Consider the following 15,926-nt stretch of genomic DNA (forward strand, 5'->3'; position numbering starts at 1 on the left):
GTAACTGAATTACCATCTACTGAAAAGGAACTTTATGAAATATTACAGGCCTTATAGCAGCCTCTTTAAAAAAACTCACTTAGTATGTGATATCTTACACTGGGGCCTTCTTTACAAAGCACTAATCATTTATCGCTTTTCTCTTTTCTTATATTTAGAGTCCACAGTGAACTCAAAGTGCAATAGGACAGGGAAAGCGAAATCCATTCATGCTCTGGGAGTTGGGTCAAATGAGAATACAAGTCACAGCCCCAAAGTAACACAATGCTTAGGCTCCCATGATGATACAGATCCCCTGTTTTCAGCGAGATCATATCTGTGATTGACAGCATCTAAAGTTCCCATTGAGATGAAGAGGGATCGATGCTGCTGGAACAGATGTTTTGAGTTGAATTTGGCACAGTGTCAGTTAATGACAGACTGGCCTTTTAAGAGTCTTGTGCATAACTGCCTGATTAATTTACATTGTAGATGATGTGTATAACTGAGGAAAACAGCATTAACTATTTTCATTACACACAGCATACGCTATTTAAGAAACCTTCACTTATGCATAAGGAGGTTCATAAGGGAAAATATGGAGTGTAACAAAAGCAGCCACCCTACCTTGGGCTTGAACCTGGATCTGACCAGAGGTAAACATGAGCACTGACCATTAAGCTTCCAAAATAAGGTAGTAATGATCCTTAGCAATCAGGACTTGATTTGTGTGGCCAGTTTAATTTTGTTGGATAGCTGATATTGGAATCTTTGGACAGGGAGAGAATTAGATGAGCACTCTCAAACTACTAGTTTTTGATCAGCTCCCACACTAAATTCTCCATTCTGAAAGGTCTTGTAGGTTGGCAGGTTCCTACGTTTGCAGGTAATAAAGGTATAGAAAAAAAAACATCCTGCTTTTTCACTAGGAAAATGACAGAAGTGAAATAAAGAAATTTAAAATTGAAAGACATACTTTTGAATCTAAATGATAAAACATGTAAGTGACACAGGGTAGATGTTAACATTTTCTATATTTTCTGTGTTGCTTGGGAGGTTGATAGTCATAACCGCAAAGCAACTTGCTCAGTAGACCCACTTCTGCATCTTCCACTTATTTATGAGTGGGAGATTTAAGAATATGTACTGGTTATTGAATACACAAAAAGGCCCAGTAAGGAATAGCTACCATGGCTAAGCTAGGTTTTAGACTCTCTCATAAGAACAAGATTTAACTTCACTCATAATAATTAGAAATACTCATTATATTGTGGCTTTCACACATCATCATTATTTTTTCTCACCAAAGTCATTGTATAATGTATATTTAATCTTTCTGTCTAATCTTTCTTGAATATGCATGAGAAATGTAATTGACCCCATTTACAATTTTGTGAATAGTTCAGGCTTCTCTTGATACTGCATCGTTTAATAAGCCCTGTTACTGACCACTGTTCATAATGGCAGGGTGGCTGGCTTGGCCCTGACAGAAAGTACAATTCTTTTTTATCATGATGTAATTATAATAAAATTGCAGCTACAGAGCCACAATACATGCCACTTCATGACTTCATCTGGATAAATAATTACACATAGACTATGCTCTTGAGTAGATATTCACACACGCAAAATACAAACATGCACGAATTGCTATGCTACTCTCTTTCCACATGGTTACAGTCAGATAAGCGATTAACTCCTCAATAACCCTTAACACTGAACCTTTAGGGCTATTAATGTTCAATTACATAGTAATACATAATTGCCACTGAAAATTAGGAGGAAGAATTTCATTCACTTCCCATGTCATATATCTTAATTATTAAACATTAATATTAGACCATTTTTATTTTCCTTGCAAGCAACTGCAAAATCTTTTTCCTGCTAGCATTAATTAAATGTTTTTGGTGTGTTGTTCTAAAAAGATATTGATATTTAGACTATCCCTTATAGTCTAAATAACTATTTAAATAATTATTCTGTTGACTTCAGTTCAACTAATCAGAGAAGTTGGTTATTTACAGTTGCATTTTCAATCACAATGGAAGTGTTTGGGACTGATGCATGTTTATCATTCACAAACATATATTACTCACATTGCAAAACAGCAAATAGACACTGTGCTGACTGTCTTTTGTATTGTATCCACATACATTTTAAAAATATGTGTCAACAGCTACATCACAGTCTCACTTTAGCTGTTCTGTAGGTTTTCAGCTTAGTTTAATTGTTATATTCTCTATGGTCCTTTTGGCGACATCTCTTGAGAAATCATGCATTGTTTCGGTTACACAGTTTACATGTATGTTTTTTTTCTTCTCTTTGTGACATTTCATTAGATTTATCCAAAGGAATCTAACACCACCAGTTTTCAATATTACATTTGGTTCCACTTCAAACCCACATTTCTAGACCCCCTTGAGAAATCCAAGGTTACTCATGGATACATGTTTTTTCCCCTTAGACCTTGCAGCCAAGGGTTAAAAACATCAAACAATGTTGGCATGTTCAGATATTTAAACTGAATCTAGAATCTGTTTTGCTGGCCCCTACTGGGAACTGGTGGAGGCTGGGTTTTGGTGGAATCAAAAGCCATGACTCCATAGAGACTCTAGTGGGGAATTGCAGGCAGTGTGAATTCTCTTGCTGGAGTCAATGGTTTTAGTAGTCCATTAAGAGCCTAAGCAGAGTTTCTGTGTCAGGGTGTACAACTCAACAGTTATCTTTTGCATTAGTAATAGGTGTCTGTTATGCTTTATCTTTTATGAAGGGAAATCAGTAATATATTCCACACCTACTCATTCCATAGCCAAGAGAAGGGGAAAGCAGTAAACAGGAAATGAATGAATCACTTTTCAGTATGTATTCATCAAAAGGTGAGATACCTTGATGTCTAGACATTCACCATGATTACTCCTAAATATGTACTCATAAGCACTGTACTGGTAGTATGGAACAGCCTAAATAAATGAATGAATCAAAGCACATAATAGCTTTAAGAAAGATTTGTCTTTTGAGGCTTGTCAGTAGTTCATTTCAGTGTTCATATTGGTCTCTTTACTTCTGAATAATAGGTTACTCAAAAGGGTTCTTTTGTTATCTGCTAAATGTTTATATCTAAACACACTCACAAACAATTGATAATGATCTATTCTTTACAAAATATATCTCTCTAGCACTGCTAGTAAACTCCAATGCCCTGACATTTATAACGCTTTGTGCTATCACATCATCTAGACACTAGTTAACCCTAGACTGCTGTGTAAACAGTATGTATTCAAATTGAAGATTGATTATTTGTCTTTGGGATTGTCTAGAATTAGTGTTATATAATAAGTAGGGCTTACTTTTGTAACTTGAAGATGAGGAAGAAAATAGATTATTGATATTTATGTCAGAATGCTATATGGACAAATGAAACAAGCGAAAATAATTATTTTGAAGAAATATTATGCTAAATATTGTTTAGAAATTCTGGTTTTGGTTCTGGTCAAAGCCTAATGGTGGAAGGACACATTCCCTGGTAGGTCTCTGTTCCTGTGTGCTTTCTTTCACTTCCACGGACGGCAAAACTAGAACGATAGTTATAGGCTGATTCTGTCTTCCACATCATGGCCAAAGGAAAACTGCTGTGTCATGGTTCCCTCCTCTTGCGCCATCCCCCCCATGGCTTACACGTGTGTTGTTTAGGTTTTGGGTTTTTTTTGTTCCGGGTTCCGTCCTTGATTGTCTCCAAGTGGTGGCGTCTCCTCATCTTGTTAGTGCCATGTGTATTTAAACACTGTATTTGCTGGTCTTGCCTGTCAGTCTTCGTTGTATTATGTGCCATTTGTGGCTTGTGGTTTCCTAGTGTTTATTGTTTATCTCTTATTTTGGTTAGTGTTTGTTCATCACTTTTGTTTCCCATATTTTGCGCCATAGCTATTATCCAGTGTCCTTGTTCTAGATGCTCAGCTTCGTGATCGTGTCTTGCCTTACCTTGCCCAGTATCATATCTAGCCATCCTCCAACTCTGCAACACTGGTCAATTCCTGACCACAGGACCACTGTTACCTCCATATTCCTGCATGGCAGAGCACTCCCAACCCAGCATGTATAAAAAGCCCAGCAACAAATAAAGTTAGTGCTCTGTTCATAATGATCTATGATGCAAATAATATCCAGTCAGCATATAGTCATTAGCCAATGATGAACTGAGTAGATGAAGGCTGACAGATTGTGCATGAGAAGAGATGGGCTGCACACCTATAACATAGATGTACCTAATAAATCTCCCAGTGGGTGTAGGTAGGTGTTTCTAATAAAGTGAATGGGTGAATAATAAATAAAATATACTTGAAATATACTTGTATAGCATTTATTACCCTTTCAACTGTATGACTGAATTGTACCACTATTATATACAATTGTACATATTATTTAACCAATTTAATTGAGTTTTCTGACAGCAAAATTTTGACCATACGTCTGCATGTATTTTTTTTCATACAAATATTCAGGATTCATTATGTGTAAAAATACAAAGGGTTACAAATGGATATGTAGATAAATGCTGTATCCTACTGGGGTGTCAGCAAGATCACTAAGATTAAGATTTTAAGATTCTTTTAATCTAAAGTTGTAGTGTTGGCAACAGGGCGGAACTATTCTAATTAAGAAAATGAAATAGGCCTCTATTCCCTTATTTTATTATTTTTTTAAATGAAGAAACCTGCTATGCGCATGGGTCAAATTCTCAAATTGATTGTAAAAATAATGAATTGGTACCAAGCTACAGAAATACACTAATGAACAGCATTCAGAATCTCACAAACAAATCGTTAAAAACAAAAATTCCAAAAGTGAACTAGTTTAGATGTTATGTTAATGAAATAAAAATGAACACATACATATGTATGTGTATGTAGCACTGCATTTAGCATATATAGCAGTGGTAATGGATGTGGCAGTCCCAAGTGATGGAAACATCCAAAGGAAGGAATATGAGAAGCTGGAAAAATACCAAGGACTGATAGAAAAAAATGCAAAGAATATGGAAGGTTAATACAAAGGTTGCCCCAGTAGAGGACTGGCTCCAATAGAGCACCGGAATGAAAATATCAGTTTTAGTCCAAAAGAGCACAGTCCTTGAAACACCAAAAATACTACACCGCATACTCAAACACCCAGGCCTATATTGATGTATAGTCAAAATTGCAGTAAAGTACACAAGGAAACAGGATGTTTGCTGTTTCTCTGGTAACCTTGTGTTCTACATATATAAGTATGTAATATATAAGTATATAGTATTGTATGTATGTATTACATATTGTATGTATGTATGCACTATATAAGTATGTAGTATAATTGTGTGTATGTATGTTGTATGTATAATTGTATGTGAAGTTTTCTCTCTCTCTCTCTCTCTGTGTGTGTGTGTGTGTGTGTGTGTGTGTGTGTGTGTATACACACAAAATAGTGGTTAGCCCACAAAAAAGGTTATCCTAGAACTTCCACTGCCGTTTTAGGGTGCCACTGATTTAGCATATTGTGTACTGTATGTGGCCAGCTAATTGCAATCTTCGCTCTATGACAATATCTTCTAATCGTTCGGAACTGCTTCTCTGTAACGCTTCTTCATTCGTGATGTCTTCCAGGTATCTGATTTTGAGGATCCTCCTGAGGCAGCATTGGAGGGGATATTCGGTGCTATTTTGACTATAATTTTCCATGTTTTGCATGTGTAAATGGCAGCAGGAATCACAATGTTCTTGTATAAGCTCAATTTTAGTTCTGTATGTTGGTTGATGCCCAGACTATTCAAAGCTTTTGGAACATCACCGAAGGTTTGCCAGTCCTGCAGTTTACATCTGTATACCTCACAAAATGAGTGCTCTTGTTCTCACACACAAACAACTGTCTATACTCAGAGATTTCTGTTATAAATATTACAAATATATAAACTGCAAATATCTTACAGATGGTTTCACTAGCTTTGCAGACAAGAGATTACACAACACAAAGGATTACTTGGATTCCACCCACGGCAGACATATACTTTATATGTACATTTTGGTCCACAAACTAAATAAAACAATTGTACAATAAAAAATGTTTCACACTATGAACATTACTGCACCTGCAAGAAATGAGTGATCTTGTGCTCACACGCACACAACTTGCTGTGGGAAAAGATAAAAATACATGCTACATTAGCTTAACTAGCTGCTACACACTCTTTACCTAACTCAAGACATGTACATGATAAAACACAGCTGTACATGATAAAACACTAAAATTTTGTTCACTACTAATTAAAAGAACACAGCTACATACACTATCCTGTAACTACTCTTAAAGTGTTAAAATTGGTACTTCAAATGACTCTTAAAAAGTTAGCATAAAAAACTCTAGAAAACACCTACATATCCTCAGTAAAATTACTGAGAACTGGGGATAAGGTACAGTCTCTCGCTGATGATGTCATCGGACGATGCTCAGTGCCTCAAAATAAAATAAAAAAGTATAAAATGTATAAAATGCTCCAAATACAAAGGTATCAATAAAATAAGATAAAATACATTAAGTAGTAATACCCAAAGCAGTTATCAGAACTAACAGAGGATTTTATGTGAAGGGGGCAAAAAAGAGCCTCTAAGAGTCTTCATCAAGAACACAATGGGGTTATGGAAGACAACCCTAGAGGCCAACTTCAAACTAATAGCATGATTCACAATCGAGTGCAGATTTTACCAAGGAGATGCCCTGCCCCTGCTGCTGTTCTGTGTAGGCCTGAACCTCCTCAGTGAGATTACCAAGGGTGGCTACAGATACCGGCTACGAAATGGAGCATTCATCAGCCACCTCCTCTACATGGATGACATCAAGATGTACACTAGAAGTGAATGAGACTCACTAATCCATCTCACCAGAATATACAGCAATGACGTCAGAATGTCATTTGGTCTGTATAAGTGTGATTGGATGGTTACAAGGAGAGGAAAGGTAGATAGAACTGAGGGGGTTGTATTACTAGAACGTAACATAGCAGATGTCGAAGGCAGCTACAAGTACCTTGGAATCCCACAGGCAAATGGGAACCATGAAGAAGCCACAAGGAAAGCAGCTACAGACAAATACGTACAAAGGTCTGGCAAGTCCTGCGAAGTCAGGTCAGTGGGAAGACCAAGATCCAGGCTATCAATGCCTATGCTCTACCAGTCATCAGATTCTCTGCTGTCATAATCAGCTGGCCAAAGGAAGAGATCAATATCACTGACATCAAGAAAAGGAAACTCCTTACAATGCACCGAGCATTTCATCGCAAACCCAGCACTCTGAAACTGTACCCTAAGCAGAAGGAGGAGGGCTGAGGACTAGTGAACATCAGGGCAACTATCCAGGATGAAACAACCAAGATCCAGAAGTACACCAGGAAGATGGTCCCAAGTGCTTAGTAAACCCTTTTCCATCAGCAAGGAACTGCAACCTGTTCAGTTCATGTAACTAATTTTAAATCATTTGGTACATTTCCACCAAAATAAATACGTTTCAGAACATAAAAAGTTTGTTCCTAGCTGGAACCAAAGGGGCATGTCAAGTGGTATAGGACGTGTTATCCTGCAGTGGAGCTGGATGGGGTAATTTGCCAGTGCATTATGTTGTGCTTGATGGCATGCTGACAGACCAGCAAACCAGACAACTGGGGCGCTGCATTCAGTTACAGCAACACTAGTGTGACAATGGCCTGAGTTCCACAAGGCACGGAACAGGACACACAGACTCCCTTGACACTGTGAAACTTTTATTAACATGAAACACAAATGACAAAGGTTCTTTTGTGTGAGTGCCAGAACAGTGAACATGAACACACAAATGGTTTTACACAATGTGAACCTTAACACAGATTACATAAACCTTGACAATGGCTAACATACACTGACACTAACATTGACATGAACATTAACATTGACATTGACATTGACAATGACCAACACCTAGGCATGCACTGAGGGGTGTTTAAATAGATGGACAAACACTCGACGTTAAACCCCATGCAGGTGCGTGCCATCACAGGGGTGTGGCTACATACATACACGTGGCAGGCGGTACCATGTGACTGGGGGGGAGGGGGTAGCGTCCCGTGACAGAACCCGGCTCCCGACTCGTCTTTTCCAGGACTGCGAGCCCCAGGTCGCCGTGTACACTTACAGAAACACTGTATGGCTTTGCCTGGTGCCCATCCAACATGAGGCGAGCTAGGAACCAAAAGCCCGGAAGACCTCTTGAACGGAGGGAGGATGACAGAATCCCTGCCTCCCTCAGGGCAATCCGGTATGCTTCTCGTAACATGCATGGGGGAGGCATTCTCCGACGATGACCCCTCCCTAGGGGTGCAGTTCCCAATGCTTCCCCTTCTGGGATAGCAAACTCTAGTCTTGCTGGCGAGTCCATGGAAGGGAAGGAACTTAGGGCGCAGAACAGGACGCACAGACTCCCTTGACGCTGTGAAACATTTATCAACATGAAACACAAATGACAATGATGGCACTCACACAAAAGAACAACAGTGAACGTGAACCTTAACATAGACTACATAAACCTCGACTATGGCTAACATACACTGACACTAACATTGACATGAACATTGACATTGACATTAACAATGACCAACACCGAAGCATGCACTGACAGGGGTTTAAATAGACGGACAAACACTATGTTAAACCCTGTGCAGGTGCATCCCATCACGGGGGACCCCCCACCCCACACACAGCAGACTGTGCTACATGATTTGTGGGCCGGGGGAGTGTCCTGTGACAACTAGAAGCTGACACTGCATCTCCTTCCACATAGCCCACTAATGACAATAGGTTGATTACATTAAACTTACTTGTAGTGTTGTTCAATTTCCATGACTATTTAATATTGTTATATTCATTGTACTAACATACTTCATTAACTCTTATTATTTAATTATCTTTTATTATTTTTGCCAGTCTTCTTATAACCAATAGTTGATCCATGCTTGTGTTTTGAATAAAAACAACCATCTGTAACAACAGCACAAATGCTCGCATCATGCTCACATCAATCTATGTGCACCACCATCTTGTTACTACTGTTTACTTCTGTTGTGCACTGTGCCATGCCCATGTATTAATGACGCATCCTTGGTTCCAATATAAATGGGTGCAAATGCAGGTTGGTTGTCAGAATAGCACCGAAGTTCTCAGAAATGTGAACTGGAATGGTGCGTGAATGAGAACAGAACTCATTCCTCATTGGTGGAAAGGGGTTAAGAGAGTACTTCAGACAGCAGAAACCGGATGAGGATTGGAATGAGAAGGAGCAGGAACCATCATGGGAGGATAAATATTAGAAGTGTCTAATATGAAAAAATCCTACCAATGGCTGGAAAAGGCTGGATTAAAAGATGGTACAAAGGCACTAATCATGGCATGCACAGGCACAAGCTCTGAATGCAAGTTCAGTAGAAGTTGGACCACAGATGCAGGCTGTGCAAAGATGCCCATGAGACCATCTAGCACAAAACAGCAGGATACAAGATGCTAGCAGGCAGAGCGTACATGGAATGGCATTACAAAATGTCTGTCATAGTATACAGAAACGTCTGTGCCAAGTATAGGCTGGAGGTTCCAGGGTCAAAGTGGGATACACCACAAAGGTGTGACAGAGTTAAGATCCTGTGGGACTCCCAGATACAGGCTGATAAAATGATAATGGCTAACCCATCCGACAGTAGAAGAGGACTGTAATGATAGATGTAACAATCCCAAATGATAGCAACATCAAGAACAAGGAAGGAACATGATAAGCTTGAGAAATACAGTCACGATTGGCGCCTCCTAGCACCCTGTCTCCGTGGTAACCCTGTCTCAAGTCTTTGTTTTGCTTTGCTTCCTTGTTGTTCCGCCCCTCTTTTGAGTTTCCTGGCCTTTCATTTGTATCACCTGTTCCTTGTAAGCCCTCATTAGTCTGTGTATATATACCTCTTTGAGTTTGCTGGTCATTGTTATCCTAGCCTCTGTCGTCTTGTCTTCACTTCACTTCACTTTGTTGTTGGTGCAAAACTCTGATCGTGTAAGTTGTATCATTTGTTGTAGCCTGTTTCCCTTTTCTGTTTCCATGTGTTTTTGTTTCTTTTGTTTACTATGTTTCCCAGAAGTGTTCATGTTGGCTCTATGATCCTGCACCATGATTATGACTCTGATTTTGAATCTGCCCCTAATAAATCTTGTTCTTCTCGGCATATGCCTCTACCGCACAATCGCTCCACATTACAAATACCAAGGGCTGAGAGAAGAGCTGGAAAATGTGAAAGGTGAAGGCATCACTGGTGGCAGTTTCAGTGGTAACCAGAGCACTAACACTATAGACATGGAGCACTAAAATATATATATATATATATATGAGCGAGAAAGAGAGAGAAATCTCAAGAAGATTAGGTGAGTAACTGTAGTAAGAGATGTAGAGATCAAAATCGGAGTAAAGTACACAGTTTTCAGAGAAACAGAATAGAGGTCCTTCATCAGATGTTTCATCATTTAGACTGGTCCCTGCTTTTACTCTTTCAAGTTCAATGACTTTATTGAAATCACACTATTGAAATTACACTATTACACAATTACATTATTGTTGCAAACATGTTGGTTCTTTGATTTCTTCTCACGTCATACATAACCAATATGAGCATCTACCACTTTCAGTTACTTCACACTCCCCAGGCTGTACACACTCTCGGAAAAGTTTGAAAAGATTAAAGCTTTAAAAAGGTTCCGTAGCTCAGTAATTGGAGCGCTTTTACAGTTTGATGTTTGAAGAAACACACCCACCTGAGTCTAACTGAAAACCTCAAGGAGGGTGCTCACATCTCCTAGAGATGCTTATTCTTATGAGTCGGCTCAGATTGCATATGAAGTCTACAGCACAGTGAAGCACTGTCTCCTGGGTTGCTTTTCTCAGAGGTATCAGTACCATGTGCTTCTTGAATAGTCGCTGGCTGCCTCCAGAACTCATTTCTGCATCGCATATATTTCCTCTCTTTTTCTTCTTGTTTCTCTAGCATAGTCTGCTGAAATTCAGAATATGTTGTATGCATTTTTATTTGCGCTTTCCTATCCATAACCAGTGGAAATGGATGGCTTCTGAAACTAAGCAATGCCTTCAAACAGGAAGTAGTTTGTAATGTTCCTGTGTGCAGTTATTGGGTTAATTTTCATGAACATATATGGATTTGGACACTTCTGAGCTCCGTAAAGCTCGTACTGTGTCACTCGTTTTTTTCCAGGCATAGAAGATAATAATTTGATCCCTACTTGTGTGTGTGGTTGAGATTTTAGATCTGACATTGATTCTCTGAGAAAGATACTATGGGCCCTTTTCTACTCTTTAGAGTGTTATTTCTCTGATAGTGTGCATTTCATCAACTCCCACCTAACTAAGGGCTTCCCATCTGTGGTGTGTGTTTATTACCTTTAGTGACTATGAAGACAGAATTATACTGTGGATTAACCTATGCTGGAGTATTTTAGTATCAAAGCAAAACCTAATAAAGTGCTGTCTCATTATGGCACTATACACCAGAAGCCCTCAAAACATGCATTTTAAAGAGAAGTAGAAGCCCCAGTGGTATTTTATCTTCGGCATGCACGTACAAATACACAGCACTACACACAATGTCATTATGAGAAAGGTAAGATAAACAATATGATTATGCATGCATTATATTCGTCTTCTGAAAAACTGAGGCTACATACATCTGTAGCTGATTTCTTATGACACACGTAAAAAGCAATGGCTGCACAAATCAATACCAATCAATACCAAAATATCAATGTTTGGCCCACAGAGCAAGATGATGTTTCTCAGCCTTCCTCTTCCCCGTGGGCTTCTGTTTTAAGGAAACCCTAGGCTTTGTTGTAATGCACTTTAAAATATTTGATCATGGCTCATCATTATCCAATTCTAGTTGCCTAATAACAACATTATTACATATATAACAACCTATTATGCTAAAGTGCTGCTGCCCAAGGATGCCAGGAAAGGGAGATATGAGTAGAATACTCCATTTGCATTTAGATTATACATTCATAAGGAACCTGCATAGGCCTCCACACATTCCTGTACCCACCCCTATCAGCTTATTAATACACATACTCATGTTTTTCATGCCAGGGCTTTTATGAAAACTCATAAGAGAAGGGGCACTCTGGTGGTATTCAAATTGCAGGAAAATGGTCATATATGAGAATACAAAAATATTCCACTTGTGTTTCACCAAAATCAATAAAACAGGATTTTAAGTGGTGTTGCATTGGCTCTGTGACCCCATTAAATAAGTAGAGAGATTGTTCAGTGCATGTCTTAACGTGTCTTCTCATTATCTCCTACAATCCCTCAATCACATACTAGCAAAACACACACACACACACGCACACACACAAATGCATTAATAATTTGTTTATTTAATAACCACTGGAAACCACTGGTAAAGGAGTCATACTGGTTTGAGTCAGTATAACTAATTTTGGAGAAAAAAAATACAAATGCAAGGTTTTCCTTTTTTCCATTTAAACAAATAATAAATGTGAAGACATGCCCCATAGGTTCTATAAGGTGTTATCATCTATGAATTTTCTTTTTAGAAAAGTAAACCTACTGTGACATCTTTTTTTGTTGCGACGATAGTCACTGACAGTAATTACAGGCATTCTGGATATGTGCTATGATCTGCTATAATCCCTGAAAAAATATTTAAGGACATTTTGTCAACATTTTGTGCAGTGAGGCTAAAAGTGGTGAACCAGTTAAAGGTAGATGTGTAACCAATTCCACACACAGAATCCTAGTGATAAAAATTATATAATGATCCAAAGTATATACAAAATATATACAACTGCATATATATTGTGGCATCTGCCACTGGTCAGTGCGAGAGAAAGAGGGCAGGGAGTGCTAGGCTTGGCTTTCCAGGATGCTATTTGCCTCCCCATAACTAATAATTAGTTAAAGATTAAGGTGGTTAAATGTGCTGTTTTAGTAGGCTTTTGTGTATGTGTTTATTTAGTTAGCTGTAACCCTTTTAGTTCATTAGAGTGTTATGCGTGATTGTTAGCTAATCTACCCCCATTTCTGTGTGTGATCCAGTCTCATTCTGCTTGGTTTTTTTTTTTTTTTTTTTTTTGGTGTGTCTGTGTGCCTTGTTAAATGTTGTTGCAAGTATAGAGCTGTTATTGTAGCAGTATATAGATAGATAGATAGATAGATAGATAGATAGATAGATAGATAGATAGATAGATAGATAGATAGATAGATAGATAGATAGATAGATAGATAGATAGATAGATAGATAGATAGATAGAGAATGCAGATAGGCTATAGTTGGACTGAGGTTGATATAAGGTTGAGGTTGATATATTGAAGACTAGAATAGAACACTAGAGCATTCTAATTCTTCTTTTAGTTGGGGAGCTTTATCAGTATGCAGAAAGTAGTGTTTTATTAAACTACATTAGTGAATTGACTAATTCCCCACTACCACCCTGAATGTGAATGGACTCCTGTATAATTGTGATAATTGAATCAGACATGTTTCAGATGCTCACAACAAACCATAACGTGAACGAAGCGGCTCTAAACTAATCAAAGCCTAGGCTCCTTCAGGCTCGCCTCTTCTATTTGTGCTATTGATGAAAGCCTGAAGATCAATCAAGACGAGGACCTGGACATTCATTCTCATTTACCTCAGGCAGTTTTTTTTTTCACAGCATCAAAGAGATTTGCAAGGATTGGGCCATCTGTGTGCCTAGGCAGTATTCCCAGTGCCTCTGCTCTGTGCTATGGGGTTGATAAAAAATCCCACAAAAACCCAGTACCATCTAACACTTAAGAGTCGAGGCAATATGAAATTACAACTAGGCCAAATTTTGAGTAGGACAAACACAAGTGGCAGTTACTATGGTGCTTGTCTTTGTATTGCTGACAATGCTATGCATGATGGTATTTCATGTGAATTTTTCAAAAAATAAAAATAAATTCATTAAAGTTGTAGCTCAGTGTTTAAGGTAATTGACTTGTAATTGGACGGCTGCTGGTTCAAGATCCACCACTGCCAAGTTGCCACTGTTGGGCCCCTGAGCAAGACCCTTAACCCTCATTTGCTCAAGTTGTACTCAGTCATAATTGTAAGTTGCTTTGGATAAAAGCATCAGATAAATGTAAAAGCCTTTTTCTGTACCATATGCCCTCTAAGGTGGTCACTCAAAGCACATGATTTCATGGGCTTCAAAAGCATTCACATGCATATGAAACTACAGAGTCAGTTTCTGCAATACAGTGTTTACATAATATTATGCAGCTTGCTAAAATAAGATTATGGATAAGCATACACTCTGAATGCTGGTGTGTAAGCAAATGTTATAACAAATGCTGGTATTTGAGCATACAATACTTGCTCTTGCATTATCTGACACTCCATTCAAATGAAGCCTCATGGGAGTTTTGGGAGCTGACTCTAAAGTTAAGATCCATGAACATCACTGATACACTGGAGATGGATCTGAACATTTTCAATGAAGACCCTTTTTACAAACGATGAAGGAGATGATACCCTATTTTTGACACCCATGAAAGCCTTAATTCTAAGACTTTTCAATTTATGTTGGATCGATCAGAGCAGCACTGGCACAGATGAGTGTCTCATGCTCTCTTCTGTCACAACATATGTTTGCTCTTCTTGTCAGAACCTCAGTGGCTTCATTATACAACTATCTTCATTGTCCCGCCATATTCTTCATTTAGAATTGATCTGTTGCTGGATGACAGTGAGTCAGAGTGTTGGCAGACCCCTTCTTCAGGGCTGTTGAATATTTCTGTTTCATTTTTTCCAAGCACAGCGTCTTCAGCTGAGGCAGGTAATGGGATAATGGCATTCTGAAGTGGCTTCAGTGCCTGTTTGGTCCTGGGAGTCTATCACTTAAGCAGACAACTTTGGAAAACAGATTTACATTTCATATTACTGTTTATTGACGGATATTTCCAGGCCATAACAGTTCATTGGTACAATGTCATGAATTGTGTAGCAGTTGAGACTGCATTCTGAATAACCCTATATATCTGTTAAACTGACTTGTCATGGTCAGCCACACACATCAAAACATGTTTAGTGACTTGTAACTAAATTCATGTCTGCCTTAACAAAGACCACATACATATTCAATCACTAATAGTGTGTCTCATAAATCCATTAAATTCAGAGCTCTCAGTTCAGCAGTAGACCTTATTGGAGGATATTTTCCCAAGGTCTCCAGAAGAAACCTTCCCCATTTGCACTTGGTCTTTTTTTGCTAGTCCCCAGTATACATGTGCACTTCCTGTCCTGTGCTATGCACTTGCCCTTCTTAGGAAGGACATCTACTAAAAGTCTTTCTAATCAGTGACAATGCACAGAAACAGATGGCATGATCAAGCAGAAATCAACAATGGTTTACATGACATCATTCAAAGAAATGGCCATATACTGCATACTCTGTAGTTCAGCATTAGTGGAGAATATTGATGTATGACTTGGTTAATCAGTGGTCAGGTCAGTTATTATTTACCTGATAGCGACTGGCATTGTTGTATCTGCTGGTATCCCCAAATGGCTGTGAAAGGCAGAATAGTTATGTGATGCAGAAATGGAGGAAAGGTCAAGCAGTAGTACAACGGTACAACTGTAGTACACAGCTATCACAGTATGCAATATTCTTTAATAGATGTATCCATGTTTAATACAATACTTTAATACAATATAGTACTAGATTGACGTTAACTCACATCTGAATTAAAGGGGGTCACCTTACAATAAAATCAGAATAACAGTGGCTCTTTGACTGATTAGGTGGAAAGGGGGTTTTCAAGGTTGTATATACAGATTCTTGACTATGTGGAGGAAAAACAAGACA

This window comes from Electrophorus electricus, chromosome 2, assembly GCF_013358815.1.
Source record: "Electrophorus electricus isolate fEleEle1 chromosome 2, fEleEle1.pri, whole genome shotgun sequence".
NCBI classification, from domain to species: domain Eukaryota; kingdom Metazoa; phylum Chordata; class Actinopteri; order Gymnotiformes; family Gymnotidae; genus Electrophorus; species Electrophorus electricus.